The sequence below is a fragment of the Felis catus genome, chromosome A3 (genome assembly GCF_018350175.1).
Source record: "Felis catus isolate Fca126 chromosome A3, F.catus_Fca126_mat1.0, whole genome shotgun sequence".
Lineage (NCBI taxonomy): Eukaryota > Metazoa > Chordata > Mammalia > Carnivora > Felidae > Felis > Felis catus.
In genome coordinates, this window is record NC_058370.1 from 115,834,551 (window position 1) to 115,848,664 (window position 14,114).

The window sequence follows — 14,114 nt, forward strand, 5'->3', positions numbered from 1 at the left end:
CATCTGAATATCCATCAAAATGTATTCAGCCTTCACTTGTTCTCGCCTGTCAGCTTTTGCCAACAATGTTCCCTCAGCCTTCCATCAACCCTCCAGCCATCTCTCAGGCTGAGTTCATCTCTTCCCTCCCTCTCAAAGCTTCCCTCACTCTCCCAAGCTAGAGTTAATCACCTTCTCTGTTGTGGTGGGTCTGTTGAGTAAGTCCCATGCTGGAGCATCTGTCTGTGTCTGCCTGATGGTATGGCTGCTGGGGCATGAGGGTGATGCTTAATGAGGCCAGGGCATTCTGATCCAGCCTGGCATCAGCTTGAGAAGACACAGGGAGGAGACAAGGTGTGGGGCACATGAGGCAAAGGAGAATTTTCTCTACTCCAAGGCAACAGACCCTGCCCTCCACTGGAGTTTGCTGTACTGGGGGTGGTGGTGGTGGTACTCACATCACATTCAGATTTCAGAAGGCCTTCTCCATCTTGCCGAGAAAGGGGGAATGCAAGAAACATTCAGGGGAGAATTGAGCTATAAGTTCTGAGCTCCTTCCCAAGGCAGAATATAGATCTGTTTCAGAAATGGTTGTTAGATGAATGAATGAATCACTTAATGATTCAATGTTGCTACTCTCAGGAGCCACACAGCTTGGTCCTGGGTCAAGGGGGCTGGGGGAAGATGACTGTAAATACCACTCCTGAGTCCCCCTGGTTTTACCCCAACCATGCAGGTGTACTGGCTGGGCACTGGCTGGTCTTCTGGGTTCTTCCCAGGCCTGAGCCTGGCATTTTGCTATCTCTTGGGTGCCTCTGGGGATGTGATAAAGCCAAGGCCCCACACCCCTGTCTCCCATCCTCCTCTTCTTTGCTGCATCGCTTGTGGTCCCACTCTCCACCTTGCCACTGGGATCATGCAGAGACCAGACCAGAGAGTGGCCCTGGGCCTCAGTCCTCTCAACCTAATGGCAGCAGCAGAGAGGCTCCCAAGCCTGGAGCACAAACCCATGGCTTCCCACAAACACCAGTTTATTCTAACTTGAACCCCAGGAATAAAATGTGCATGAGCAATGGTGCACAAATGTGGGTGGGCACACGTGTGCGTGTCCAGGGTGGTTTCTCAGCCTCGGGATATCTAGTAGATACCAGGTTGTTCTTGGAGTTTGAAATTCAGTCCATCCGATCCCTTCACTGTATAGTTTATTTTGGTTAATAGGAGTCTTTATCTGAAAAGTGGGACATCAGAAATATGTGGGCAGACTTCATGACCACACAGGAGGAGAAACATCTGCTCATCAGGACCTCCTCCCCTCCACCACCACCCTGTGTTCTAGAACCTTCTCCCTATAGACAGCTCCTCTCCTTTCCTCACATGCTTTATTAGAAACAAAACAAGCATAAGATGCTCAATGTCATTCATCATCAGGGAAATACAAATCAAAACCACACTCAGATACCACCTCACGCCAGTCAGAGTGGCTAAAATGAACAAATCAGAAGACTATAGATGCTGGAAGGATGTGGAGAAATGGGAACCCTCTTGCACTGTTGGTGGGAATGCAAATTGGTGCAGCCACTCTGGAAAACGGTGTGGAGGTTCCTCAAAAAATTAAAAATAGACCTACCCTATGACCCAGCAATAGCACTGCTAGGAATTTACCCAAGGGATATAGGAGTGCTGATGCATAGGGGCACTTGTACCCCAATGTTTATAGCAGCACTCTCAACAATAGCCAAATTATGGAAAGAGCCTAAATGTCCATCAGCTGACAAATGGATAAAGAAGATGTGGTTTTTATATACAATGGAATACTACTTGGCAATGAGAAAGAATGAAATCTGGCCATTTGCAGCAACGTGGATGGAACTGGAGGGTATTATGCTGAGTGAAATAAGTCAGAGAAAGACAGATACTCTATGTTTTCACTCATGTGGATCTTGAGAAACTTAACAGAAGACCATGGGGGAGGGGAAAGAAAAAAAAAGTTAGGGAGGGAGGCAAACCATAAGAGACTCTTAGATACTGAGAACAAACTGAGGGTTGATGGGAGGTGGGGGAGAGGAGAAAGTGGGTGATGGGCATTGAGGAGGGCACCTGTTGGGATGAGCACCGGGTGTTGTATGGAGACCAATTTGACAATATATTCTAAAAAAAAATCTAGGAGACTATTTTGAAAGATAAAATTATATGCATTATAGCAAATTATTTATAATATGAAGGACTGCCCCACCCCCACCGCCACCAAAAAAAAAAAGAAACAAAATAAGCAGAAGACATTGTTGATGACACAGAGATTTTTTTCATTGTCTGGGACACCCCCCCACCCCCCACCTGTCCTTCCCTGCCCTGCCAGCGTGTGGCTCAGCTACCACAGCAGGCCACACTCTCTGACACACCTTTGTACCTTTTGCTTCTTTTTTCTTGTAGCCTTGCAACAACCTTCTGATCATGGTATTATTATCCTACTTTGTGGGTGAGAAGACTAAGGCTCAGAGAAGTCCAGCGGGTTGTCTGCAGCACTCAGCCAGCACCCAGTAGGAGTGGGATGAGAACCTCTGTCTTCCGACCCACCCAAGTGTGTGCTCTCAACCAGCATTCTCTCTCAACCAGCAGACAACTCCGGGGCAAATGCAGTGTCTACATTTCCTCTGGGCCACAGAGCTGCCTGGGAGGAAGCCTGCTTCTCCCCCTCTGTCCACTCTCCACACTCCAGAAGCATTCAGCCTGAGCTGCTGAGTGTGGCAGGTGCTTATGAAATGGCTCTGACACCCCAGGAGCCCTCAGAGGGGCCAGCCTGTGGGTGTCTAGGGAATCCAGAGCCTCCACATGACCCCCCACCTCCGGAAGGGCTCCTTCTGCCCCAGGACCACTGGCTCCCCCTCAGTGAATGGCCCCAGAACCCTGACTCCCAGCTGTCAGCACCAGCAATCCTCACTTAGGAGCTAAGCCCTGGCACTTCCCAGGACTGCACGGGGCCAAGATTCCCTTCCAGAGAAATACTTCATCTGTCTTCCAGCCTGGGGCCTGTCCCCTGTCCAGTGTCTTCATAATTCAGATTCCTGTAACTACGAAGAGGCTGGCACCCATGAGCAGGACTCTTTCCAGCTGAGTTCTATGAGACAGGTGATGCCTTTTCCATGAATACCAGGCTCTCTACTCCCTTTGGGCCTTACAGGATTAGAAGGATCCTCCCCACACACCAAATTCTGGTGGCCTCTGATCCAACCCAGATACTCCAGGAGTCATCTGTGATGGAGCACTTGGCTTTCCATCCCTGGGGTAGGGTCAAAAACTTGGGGACAAGAGTCTGGAGCTGGACAGAAAGAGAACAAAGGAACGTTGGCACAAATGAAGGAGCTGGGGATCCTACACTTATGGGGGCGTCTCATTTTAGACAGGGTTACTCTCTCAAATCAGTGCACAAGGGAAGACCGTGCACAGTCACGATCCCCTTGATGCCTCCTTCTGAAGCTACCACCACATTGGAGATCTGTCAGACTCTCATTAGTGTTGCCAGCAGATGGGACTTTGGCTAAGCATGCACCCAGGTGACTGCCCCTAAACCAACATGATGTGATTCCACGGTGCTCTGCTAAGCATTTCCACGCCTGGCTGTGTCTCGTTGGGCAGAGCAGCAGGCCCCAGGGTGAACAACACTGAGAAGCTGGGAGCCCACTCCAGAGGCTTGACCCCTGTGCACCTAGGCTACCTTCACATCGCTTTTCGGGAAGTTGCTCATTTTGAGGTGTTCCCTGTTGCTGTCTCCTCCCGACATCACCTCTGGAGACAGCCAGGCTTGGGGCCACTTTCTGGTACAGAACAATCAGGATTCTCCAGCACAGCCATAGTTTTAGGGCCTCTTCCCTCCCCACCCCTCCTGCACTGAGAGGTGTCACTTGGTAAAGGGGGTAATAAATCCTTATACACCAGAGGCTGGTGTCTTTTTGCTGTTGAGGTGCGAGGAGTGAAAGGTGTGAGTCTCCAGTGTGATTGTAGCTGACAGAGCTACAGGCACACACCTGGGTGTGAGGTGGAGAGAAAGGCGGTGGGGGAAGGGGGTGCTTTCGATGGTGGTACAAAGTAGGGCCAGAAGCTGATGAGGCCAGAAAGGCTTCCTCTGAAAGAGTCAAGGGCACCCCAGGTCTCGCCTTTAAAACAGCGAGGATCAGAGAGAGGGCACCAAATCGTGCCCAGGCTGCAATAATTAAAAAAGTCTTTCTTCAAATGACTGATGTTCCCTGAAAGTCCACAGGACGACGCAGGTAACTGATGTTTTGCAAATACCGATCCAGGTTTCCCCCCACTCTCTGAAAGTAGGGCCTTCCCACAAAACCTTTCTAAGTCTGGCGGAAAGCAAAGAAGAGATGACAGGTTCGTAAAAGCAAAAACCCTCTTCGAATTTCTTCAGGTTAGGAAAAATTTTTACAGGACTTTCGTAAAAGTGAGGTGGCACAACGTGAACTTTTGAAAAGCAGGGATCCTTATACCAGCATTTACAAATTCATTATTTACTGGGAAGCCTGGGTGGCTCAGTCAGTCAAGCACCCAACTTAGGCTGTGGCCTGATCTCAGGGTTTGTGAGTTCGAGCCCCACATTGGGCCCTCTGCTGTCAGCACAGAGCCTGCTTTGGATCCTCTATTCCCCTCTCTCTGTCCCTCGCCTGCTTGCTCTCTATCTCTCAAAATAAATAAAGAAAAACTTAAAAAAAAAATTCATTATTTATTATAACAAAGGCAGTGCAGTGATTGTTATGAGAAAGCCAACAGCCCAAGAAACAGATGACCAAGAAAGTGAAAGTCCCCCATAAGCCCACTGTGCTTATAACACTGTTAACAGTTAGGGTATTTGTACCAGGTTTTAGTCAACCAATTACTTGTATAGCAAAGGCATGTGCAGGAGGGGAAGCACGTGTTTTAAGCTGCCTCTCAGCTGTCCCTACCTGGAGAGCACCTTGCCAGTGTTCTCAAAGGCAAAGCACCTCTGTCCACCTGGTGGCACCACCTGCATTTCCTGGGAGGAGGGACCCAGCTCCGGGCTGCATTCTAGTTCAGTAGGAGTCATCTCAGCCCCGCCTACTCCCCCAGGCACCTCTCCCTGCTGACTGGTACGGCATCTGGGTCCTTTCCCAGGACTCCTTGGGGGCAGGCAACCCCTCCACGGCACCCCAAGTCCTGCCCTGTCCTCAAGGCTCAAGGATGGTCAGATTCTCAACCCCACTCTTGCTCATAAATGCTTGCTCTGTCTGCTGTTCTCTAGTAGAAAGTGGGCTGGATTGGAGGTGAGGGCTGGGTTGGGAGAACACTGGAGTTCCTTGAACCCTCATGCCATCTAGAGCACTTAAATGTGTATAAGTTTTTCACCATGAAGGTAAATGACTCACGGTTACGTGGCTCATTGGCTGGAGAGGTGGCGCTGAAAGCCAGTCCTAGCTGTTGGAGAATCAGGAGACTTCGCATGGGGTCCTCCCTGGTGTTATGGGGTGCACAGCCATGGGGAAGCTGCTTCACCTCCCTGGACCAAGTGTCCCCATCTGTAAAGCAAGGAGGCCGGTGCTCAGCTGTGACCGTGCTTCGGAAGCACCTCAGAGGCTTTAACAGTCTGATGTGTGGGCTCCGCCTGGGGATTCCAACTGAATCCGTGTGGGCTGGGGTCTGAGTGTGTTGCCTTCTGTGGCTCCCCTGCAGCACCATGGGTCCTCGGGGCTAGACTGCCCTTCACGGGTGTATGGGTGTTGCTAACCCACATTTTATTCTCTCTCCCTGGCTCCCCAGACTCAAAGTACTCCTAAAAGGGTGTTAGACTCCAAAGGCTATGGGCTCACATCTCAGTTCTCTCACTTGGCTACCACAGGCAGACTAGTTAACCTCTCTGTGCCTCGCCTTCTAGCCTGCAAAATGAGGAAGAAAATAGTGCGTGCCTCACAGGACCGTAGGGAGGATGAGATAATGTGTGCAAAGTGCCTCTCGGCAGGCCTGGCACTGTGGCTCAGTGGAATGACTTACTTCCATTCTCTCCGTAACTCTTAAGGTCTGAGGTCAAATGATCACCCTAAGTCTTGAGTGTCCAAATAGACGGAAAGCAGGAAAAGGTCCCGAGGGAAGGCAGGAACACCTGGGGGAGATGAACCCATTCTTTAGCTGCTCAGGGAGTTGCTTCTGTGACCTAACTTGTCCCTGAGATGCCCAGACACAGGGCCGGCTGTGTAACCAGGATATGGGCTACCCAGCCACCCAACCTTTGGCAGAAGCTGGAAGAGTTGCATCTTCAAGATCCAAAGAAGTCCCTTAGCATCTGAGCTCCTCATCATGGCAGTGGGCACCTCCTTGATGTCTGCCCCCCAGCAAAGCTCTCCTGGCCACCCCCTTCCCCCACACCCTGCCCTTTTTTTCTCCCAAGGGTTGAGATGTGACTCACTGTTTGTTGTGACTCTGTGGTTGAGCTTTCCAAGGTTTGTCTGGGGGGAGGCCTGGTTCTTTCTTCAGGACTCACCCTGTAAAATATCTCTGGACTCAGCTCTGCCTGTTGCAGAAGGATCTCTGCCTCGAGAGAGGGAGGGAGCCCCGGGCACTGGAACCAGACACACCTGCTCTCCCTCCTTTCGCTTTACCACTTGTCAGCTCTGTGATCTCAGGCTTGTGGTTTTGCCTCTCGAGAGGAGTTTGAACACGGGTTAGCTTGTTTGACTCCGTTCTCCTCCTGTTGTGTTTGATCATGGCGCACGGTGACTTTCTCATGACTGGGAAAAAGAGCTGAGGAGGCAAAGGGGTCAGGACTGGAGTTTAATTTCTGGGCCTCCCAGCCCGGGACCTTGGAAATAGCAGGGCACACAGAGTCTGCAAGCCTGACTGCAGGCCCGGCCCAGTCACCAGCTGACTGCCACCTTGGGCAAATCAACAGCTTCTCTCCACCTCATTTACACAGCTGTGCTATAACGCAGTTAGTCTAAATCAGTCATTCCCAAAGTGAGCTAGTTGGTATACCAATTTTGCAAGCTATTTCTCAAAAAAAAAAAAAGTCTCAAAGGTCAAATAAGTTTGAGGTATACTGTAAACTCCACTCCCCAATTAGCACATCGTAATATATATACATCAATCTGTTAAAGGTGCCGAGAGAACCAGTAACACAGAGGCCAGTTTGGTTTTATTCAACTCACTTTTTCCTAAACTCTTTTGACCATAAAATTTTTCAATCCTATTAACATCCTAGAGCACTGGTGATGGGAGAAAACCACATGAGAAATGATGGTTTAATCCAGAGCTGGGCTTCTCAAACTTGAAAGTTCATTCAAAACACCTTGTTGATCTGCTGATTCTAACTCAGCAGTTCTGGTGGGGCTAGAAGCCAGCAAGCTCCCAGGTGATACATACCACCGAGTGAGTCCCAGAGGGCAGGTTCCCAAGGATTTTTCAGCTTCAATATTGGAAACAGTGCAGAAATGGAGACTCAGGGACCCAGGACTCATAGAGACCTAGGTTAGGGTCCTGGCCCCACCACTTCGTGGCAAGGTGACCTTGAACAAATCTCTCTACCAAACAGAGCATTCGTTTTCTCATCTGTGAAGTTTCAAATAGTATCATCCTCATAGGATTGTTTGATGATTAAATAAGTCTTCTCAAATAAAACATGTAGTGCCAGACCTAACCCATGATAGGAGCTCACTATACACTGGCCGTCGTTCATTAAATAGAGTCTATGCGTCTGTCCTGCTCCCACTCGTAGGCTGCTACCACGTTCACTTGCAAGACTGCTTGCTGCCCCCAGACCTCTTTCCTCCCAGCATGATGGAACTGCCATCTCTTTTTATGGAGCTTTACATGACCATTCTTCTCTTGCACATTCTAGTAACTTCTCCTGCTTCCAGGGCATCAGAGGAGCTGAGAGACAATGGTTCTCCTCTGGTGATCCTAGGCAGATTGTGCCAGCAGCCCTAGGGTTGGCACAACCCACATTTTTCCTGACCCTGTTGCAAGGGGTCCTCATTGATGGGTGAAGCGTAATCTCACCACATTATCCATGGGCCCTGCTGACTGTCTGGAGTTTGTATGTCACACGTGGAGACTTCGAGAGTATAACCCTATCATACTCACCACGATGTCCCTTATAAGTGCTTTTACAACTGAATCATATTCAAACCTTCCTATAAAATGTTCACGTGTGTCAGCAAGGCCTGTGTTTGGGCTCTATTAAGCTCTCTTCTTGTGTGTAGACAGTGGATTAAGACTACATCACCCTGGCTGCCCAGATCTTGCCCCATCTTGGAAGCTAAGGAAGGAAGAGGCAAGGAGGATCACCATTTTTGATCGCCTTTCAGTGTTCAGCTCTTGATGTATATCCTCATTTAAGCTTTGCAGCAACTCTGAATGGTTCTGTTTTTATCAGTCTCAGAAAGGCTAAGTAATTTGCCCAGAGACACACAGCTAGTAAGTAGGGGAGCCTAGTAAGTAGGGGAGCTGAGATTAGAGTTCAGGATCATTTGATTTTATTTCCGCTATGCTTTTTCTGCTCCCAGTCTTGATGGCAGAGGATGATAGCCTATAGCTTCCAAGTTTACCTGTTATTGGAACACCTGGAAAGAAAATAAATCCTCTCTCAAGTTAAGTTATATATCTGGACCAATGTAACCATAGTGACAGTGCTGTACTATACAACCATGGAAGCTGCTGTTCTGAGCATGTGGGCAGAAGTAGGGACAGAGGAGAGAAGGTGAGTCCGTGCCTAGGACAGGGTGACAGGCAAGATCCACTCTAGCGGGCCAGCTTATGAAATACCCTGTGTTAGGGACAGTAACTGGAAAGGATGGCATTTCAAAGGCAGATGAGAAGGGAAACTTCAACTTGAGCAGATCCAGACACTGTGTGGGTCATCTTCTGAACCTGGCACAGGTCAGGACAGCCAGCTACTCTGCCTGCAGTGGCCTTGGTCTTCTCTGGCAGTCTATCTCCTTGGAGGGTCCCAGGAGTGGGATAAATCACATCTTCATTCTCTACCTCTGGTTTAGACCTATGTCATCCCTCTGTCTGGTCACGGAGACTGGTGCATGCAGAGGTGTGTTGAGTTGCCCACACACAGTTGCACACATCTGGGAGCTTCTGGACTTCCGGATCCCTGCACTGCGTCACATACTTTATTTCTATGCCCTTTCATTTTTCCAGTGATGGAAGGGTGAGTGAGCATATGACCTGTGTCACAGGCCCAGGTGAAAAACCGTTGAAACCAAGACTTTCTGGAATGTCCCTGGAGTTGCAGGGTAAACTAGATAAAGTGCAGGTTGTTTGTCAACCCTTCCTCCAGACTCCTGAAAATTGACTTGGAGAGCCTCTCTGACCTCCACTGCCAATAGGTCCTCGAGAGGCACAAACACTATTCAAAGCTGACAGCTCCCAACCTGACAATTGTCCTCTACACCGTGCAAATGTGGTATGCTTAATTAATAACCTGGGATGCCCTGTCTGCTCCACACTCAAGGAGCTCAGAGCCTTTTTCTCGGTAACCACTGCCAGCTGATTTTTAATTATCTTTCGGACTGTCGCCTTTTGGAGCTCTGGAAAGGAAGTGCTCACCCCAGCTGGGCTGGGGCCAGGCCTGTTGGAGAACAATGTCCTCCTCCGAGTCCATTCTGTTTATCTCTCAGCTGGCATGCCAGCCCTCAGACGGGACAGGACTGTGCTCCTGCAAACCAAGAAGGAGAGAGAGTCTGGTGCCTTGTCGGCACTTCTGTAGGCTGCAGAGCTGGCATGATTCAAGAAACCGACCTCTTTTTAAACTCTTAAAACTTTGCATCTGGGTAGGACTGCCTCACTGAACGAGGCAGCTGAAATCTTCTATTGTTTTCTTAAATCAACACCTGTTTGTTTTTTCTTTAATGCATTGCCTCAGTCAAGCCTTGCAACCGTGCGAGGCAGCTACATTTGTTACCCCCATTTTACAGGAGAGGGAACTGAGGCTCAGAGAGGGTAAGCCCCCCTCTCCTGCCTGAGATTGCATAGTGGCAAGAAGAGAGTGCTGAGATTCAAACCCAGGCCGCCAGGCTCCTGAGCCTACCCTTTTGCAATGGCCTCTTCCTCCATCCTTGGAATTGAGCGTATGCTCAGTTCTGTGGACCTGGAAACCGGTATGAGGAAAACACCTCAAACACCAAGCATCTGGTTTATAACTTTGACCTACTCTATCCCAGCAGCCTGTATGCACCTGCTGAATGCTGCTGAATAATGGAAGGGCTGTGTGGGGTCAAAGTGCCATATTCTCCCCACCGCAGTGAGGGTGAGGTCCAGGGACTCAGTAGACAGAGACGAATGTCTGTTTCCGGGAGGGGGTGGCTAAGCTCCTGGGATTACAGGTTCCTGCATGTTCTGTAGCCAGTTCCACTGGATGTTTTAGGAAAGAGATGGTTCATTCTGTCTTCATCTGAAGTTAAGAATCTGGGATGCTGCAGAGAGGGAAGGGGTGAGACACGGGGCGGGATGGGAACAAGGAACTCTAGACAGAAGACCTTCCTGCCTTCTGCTGTTTATTGTTTTTCCACTGCCCTGATCCCAGGGTCTGCAACCCTTCCCCCTTACTTTTTCTTTGACCTTCCTCTCTGGCGTGTTTGAAGCCACAAAGCTGACAAGCCAAGTGTGGTAGGTTGAATTGAGTACCCCCCCCCCCGCCTCCCCACAAAGGATGTGTGCACATCCTAAGTCCTGGTACCTACGAATACAACCTTATTTGAAAATAGGGTCTTTGCAGGATTAATTAAGTTCCAGATTTCAGGAGTGGGCCCTAAATCCAATGATGGTATCCTTATGAAAGTGAGGAGAGGAAGATTTGAGACACAGAGACACGCAGAGAGGAAGAGAGAGAGTGTGTCAACACCTATGAAGGTAGAGAGAGAGAAATTGGAGATGCGCCACCACATGCCAAGAGATGCCAGGAGTCAGCAGGAGCCAGAAGAGGCGAGGACGGATTCTCCTCTAGAGCCTTTGGAGGATACGTGGCCTGGTGATGACACCTTGATTTTGAACGTCTAGCCTCTAGAGCTGTGAGAGAATACATTTTTGTTGTTTTTAAGCCAGGCTGTTCATGGCAATTTGTTATGGCTGCCCTAGGAAACTAACACACCAGGGCCAGACTTTCTGTCATCATCTGGGTCCCTGTGGGGAGCACCTGTAGAGCAGTGCCCACCCTCCGGGACAGAGATGTGCCAGCCGGGACTTTGAGTCTGACCATGGTGCCAGGCTCAGCCCACAGTCAGTTGTCTGGTTGCTGCAACTTCGAGGACAGGTACTGGGGTTAATGGCTGGAAAGTGGTGCCTGAAAAAGCTGACCACAGTCAGAGCTGCCCTGGGAAACGTTGGGCTGTTCGGAAGGCAGATGTCTTTCCCACTTTCCCTCACCTCCCCCCGCCCCCAAACTAGGCACAGTCTGTACCCTGGCTGGGTGGGAGAGGATTGGGAAAAAGGTGGGTTAAATGGCTCTGTATAATACAGTAACAGATATGTGTAAAGGATCCTTGGAAGCTCTAAAGGAAAGAGGTTTGGGCCTTTCCTCTGAAGAGCTGACAGAGTCTGGAAGAGGAGAGAAGAAAAGAGAAGGAGGAGGAGATAGTTCTTTGACAAAACAGCAGCAGTGGGTGGAGCCGTGAGGACCGGAATGGCTGGCTGATGAGAGGTCCCTGGAGCAGGATTGGCCAAGGGAACAGCACAGCGGTGGCTTCTCCTCCATTTTCAGCTTTTCCTTCTCTTCTGCTCTGCCATCACCCCGTCCCTGATTTCTGCCAAACTGTAAAAGTCAGTTGCGCCAGCTGTCTTGTGTCCTTGCTTCTTTGCGGAATGCAGGGAGAGAGATGCGCCATGTGTGGGGTGAAGCCACATGGACAGCAGATGGCAGCTACAGGGGACAGACGTATGAGGCTGTTGATCAAGCATTCACTGGAAACAAGCTGGATTGAGAGAGACGTAACTGCAGAATTCCCAGGGATTGGGCAAGGGGGATGAAGGAGGGCCTAGAACTCTGACCACCAGTGGGATGGGAGAGATTGGCAGGTGCTCTGGACTTTGGAGGGAAAGGTGAGTTGGAGGACTCGGGACTAGCCAGGAGGCAGCTCTTGGGGACACAGGTTCCACTCAGTTCCTCTCTCCCTACAGAGCTAGCAAGGCGTGTAGCACACAATCAGTTCTCAATAAATCCCCAGTGACTATGTCCATATAGTATTTGGGTCCATTGAGAACCAAAATACTATATAATATGCACAGGGAGCTCCCAGGCTACAAAGCAAAGTCAGACTATGCATTGGGGATCTTACAGGGATGTGGCCTTCTGTTCAGTCCCACCTGGCTCTGTGGAATTTCTTTCTCTTTCTCTTCCTCTAAACAAATTCTCAGTAGTTATTCAGTTTGTAAACTTTGGTCCCCCCCCCCGCCCCACTGAGATGATCGTTCCCTACAATCTAGTTATTCAGTTTGTAAACTTTGGTTTTTCCCCCAGATGATCATTCCCTACAATCTAGAATTCTCATCAAACAAGTCACGTTTTATTTCTTCTGTTCCTTTAAGGCAACTTCTATTACTTTCCACATCCTGGACTTGAGATTTCTTGCTTACCCTCTTCCTCTCTCAACAGCTTTATTGAGATATGATTTGCCTACCACAAAATTCAGCTTTTTAAAGTGTACATTTCAGTGGTTTTCAGGCTATTTAGAATTGTGCAACCATCACCACTATATAAATCCAAAACATTTTCATTGGCCTAAAAGGAAAGCCCATACTCATTAACGGTCACTCCCCATCTCCCATTCCCTAAGCCCCCAGAAACCACTAACCCATTTTCTGTCGCTATGGATTTGCTTATTTGGGACATTTGACATAAGTTAATTCATCCACATTGTAATATGTAATGGTGCTTCCTTTTTTTGTTGTTGTTGAATGAATAATAATCCATTGTGTGGATATACCACTTTTGTTTACCCATTCATTAGCTGATGGACATTTGAGTTGTTCTCACTCATTAACTACTAGGAATAATGCTGCTATGGACATGCATGGAAAAGTTTAAAAAAACTTTTTTAATGTTTATTTTATTTTTGAGAGAGAGAGAGAGTCAGAGCATGAGTGGGATAGAGGCAGAGAGAGAGGGAGACACAGAATCCAAAGCAGGCTCCAGGCTCTAAGCTGTCAGCACAAAGCCCCACACGGGGCTTGAACCCATGAACCACAAGATCATAACCTGAGCTGAAGTCAGATGCTTAACCGACTGAGCCACCCAGGTATCCCCATGCACAGAAAAGTTCTTATGTGGTCGTACTTCTTTTTTTTCTTGCGGGTAGATGCCTAGGAGTGGAATTGCTGGGTCACATGGTAACTCGATGTTGCACATTTCAAGAAACTGCCACACTGTTTTCCAAAGTGGCTGCACCATTTTACATTCCTAAGAGCAGTGTAGGACAGTTCTGATTATCTCCACATCTTTATCAACACTTGTTATTGTCTGGCTTTTCCATCTGAGCTCCCAATCTCCTTTAAAAGTTCCTTTCCTCTTGTTTACTCCTCCTTTTTTTTTTTTTGCCTTTTGACCAAAGGATTGTACACAAGCCAGTAGTTGAACATTTTTCACCTGAAATCAATGTCAACATATCTAAACTTTCATTTATATGACTGTGATTCCTGTTTGCTCCAGCCATGCACAGACTCAGACTACTTCAGAACGGAGTTTCCCCCAACCCTGGTGGAAAAGAGAATGATACAGAACATGCTTCTTTTCTGGGATCCTAGAGAAGCTACATGTAGAAGATGGGTGTGTTCTCTGTTCCTTTAAGAAATTTTAAGGACAATCGCTGGTTATACAGTACTAACTAGTCCTCTCAGAGATTGCACAAAAATAGTATTACACAACATATTATGGTTCTGTCATTTCATTTGCCTTCTTACAGAAACCCAGGGGCAACCATTATGAGTCTGTCCATCTTCTGGATGAGGCTACTTGCCTAAGGAATGGTGGAGCAGAACCTCCAACTCAAGCTAGGTCGTGCTCGTCTCTTAACCTGCAGGCTGTTCCCAGGATCTCTCCATCTTGTCACCGACTTGTCGGGAACTTCAAAGGGACCCTTCCCTATACCAGACATTTCCTGCTGGTAAGTTGGACACCTGGTGTCTCA

At 48.7% G+C, this 14,114-nt stretch overlaps 1 long non-coding RNA gene across 1 annotated transcript; it reads right to left on the bottom strand.

The window, feature by feature from the left end:
• Positions 1 to 5,359: 5,359 nt before the first annotated feature.
• On the bottom strand, positions 5,360 to 6,675 carry LOC123384226. Its single transcript, XR_006594955.1, has 3 exons — positions 6,398 to 6,675; positions 5,986 to 6,094; positions 5,360 to 5,513 (listed from the first exon to the last, which is right to left on the bottom strand). It is a non-coding gene; the product is annotated as an uncharacterized LOC123384226 (long non-coding RNA).
• Positions 6,676 to 14,114: the final 7,439 nt, after the last annotated feature.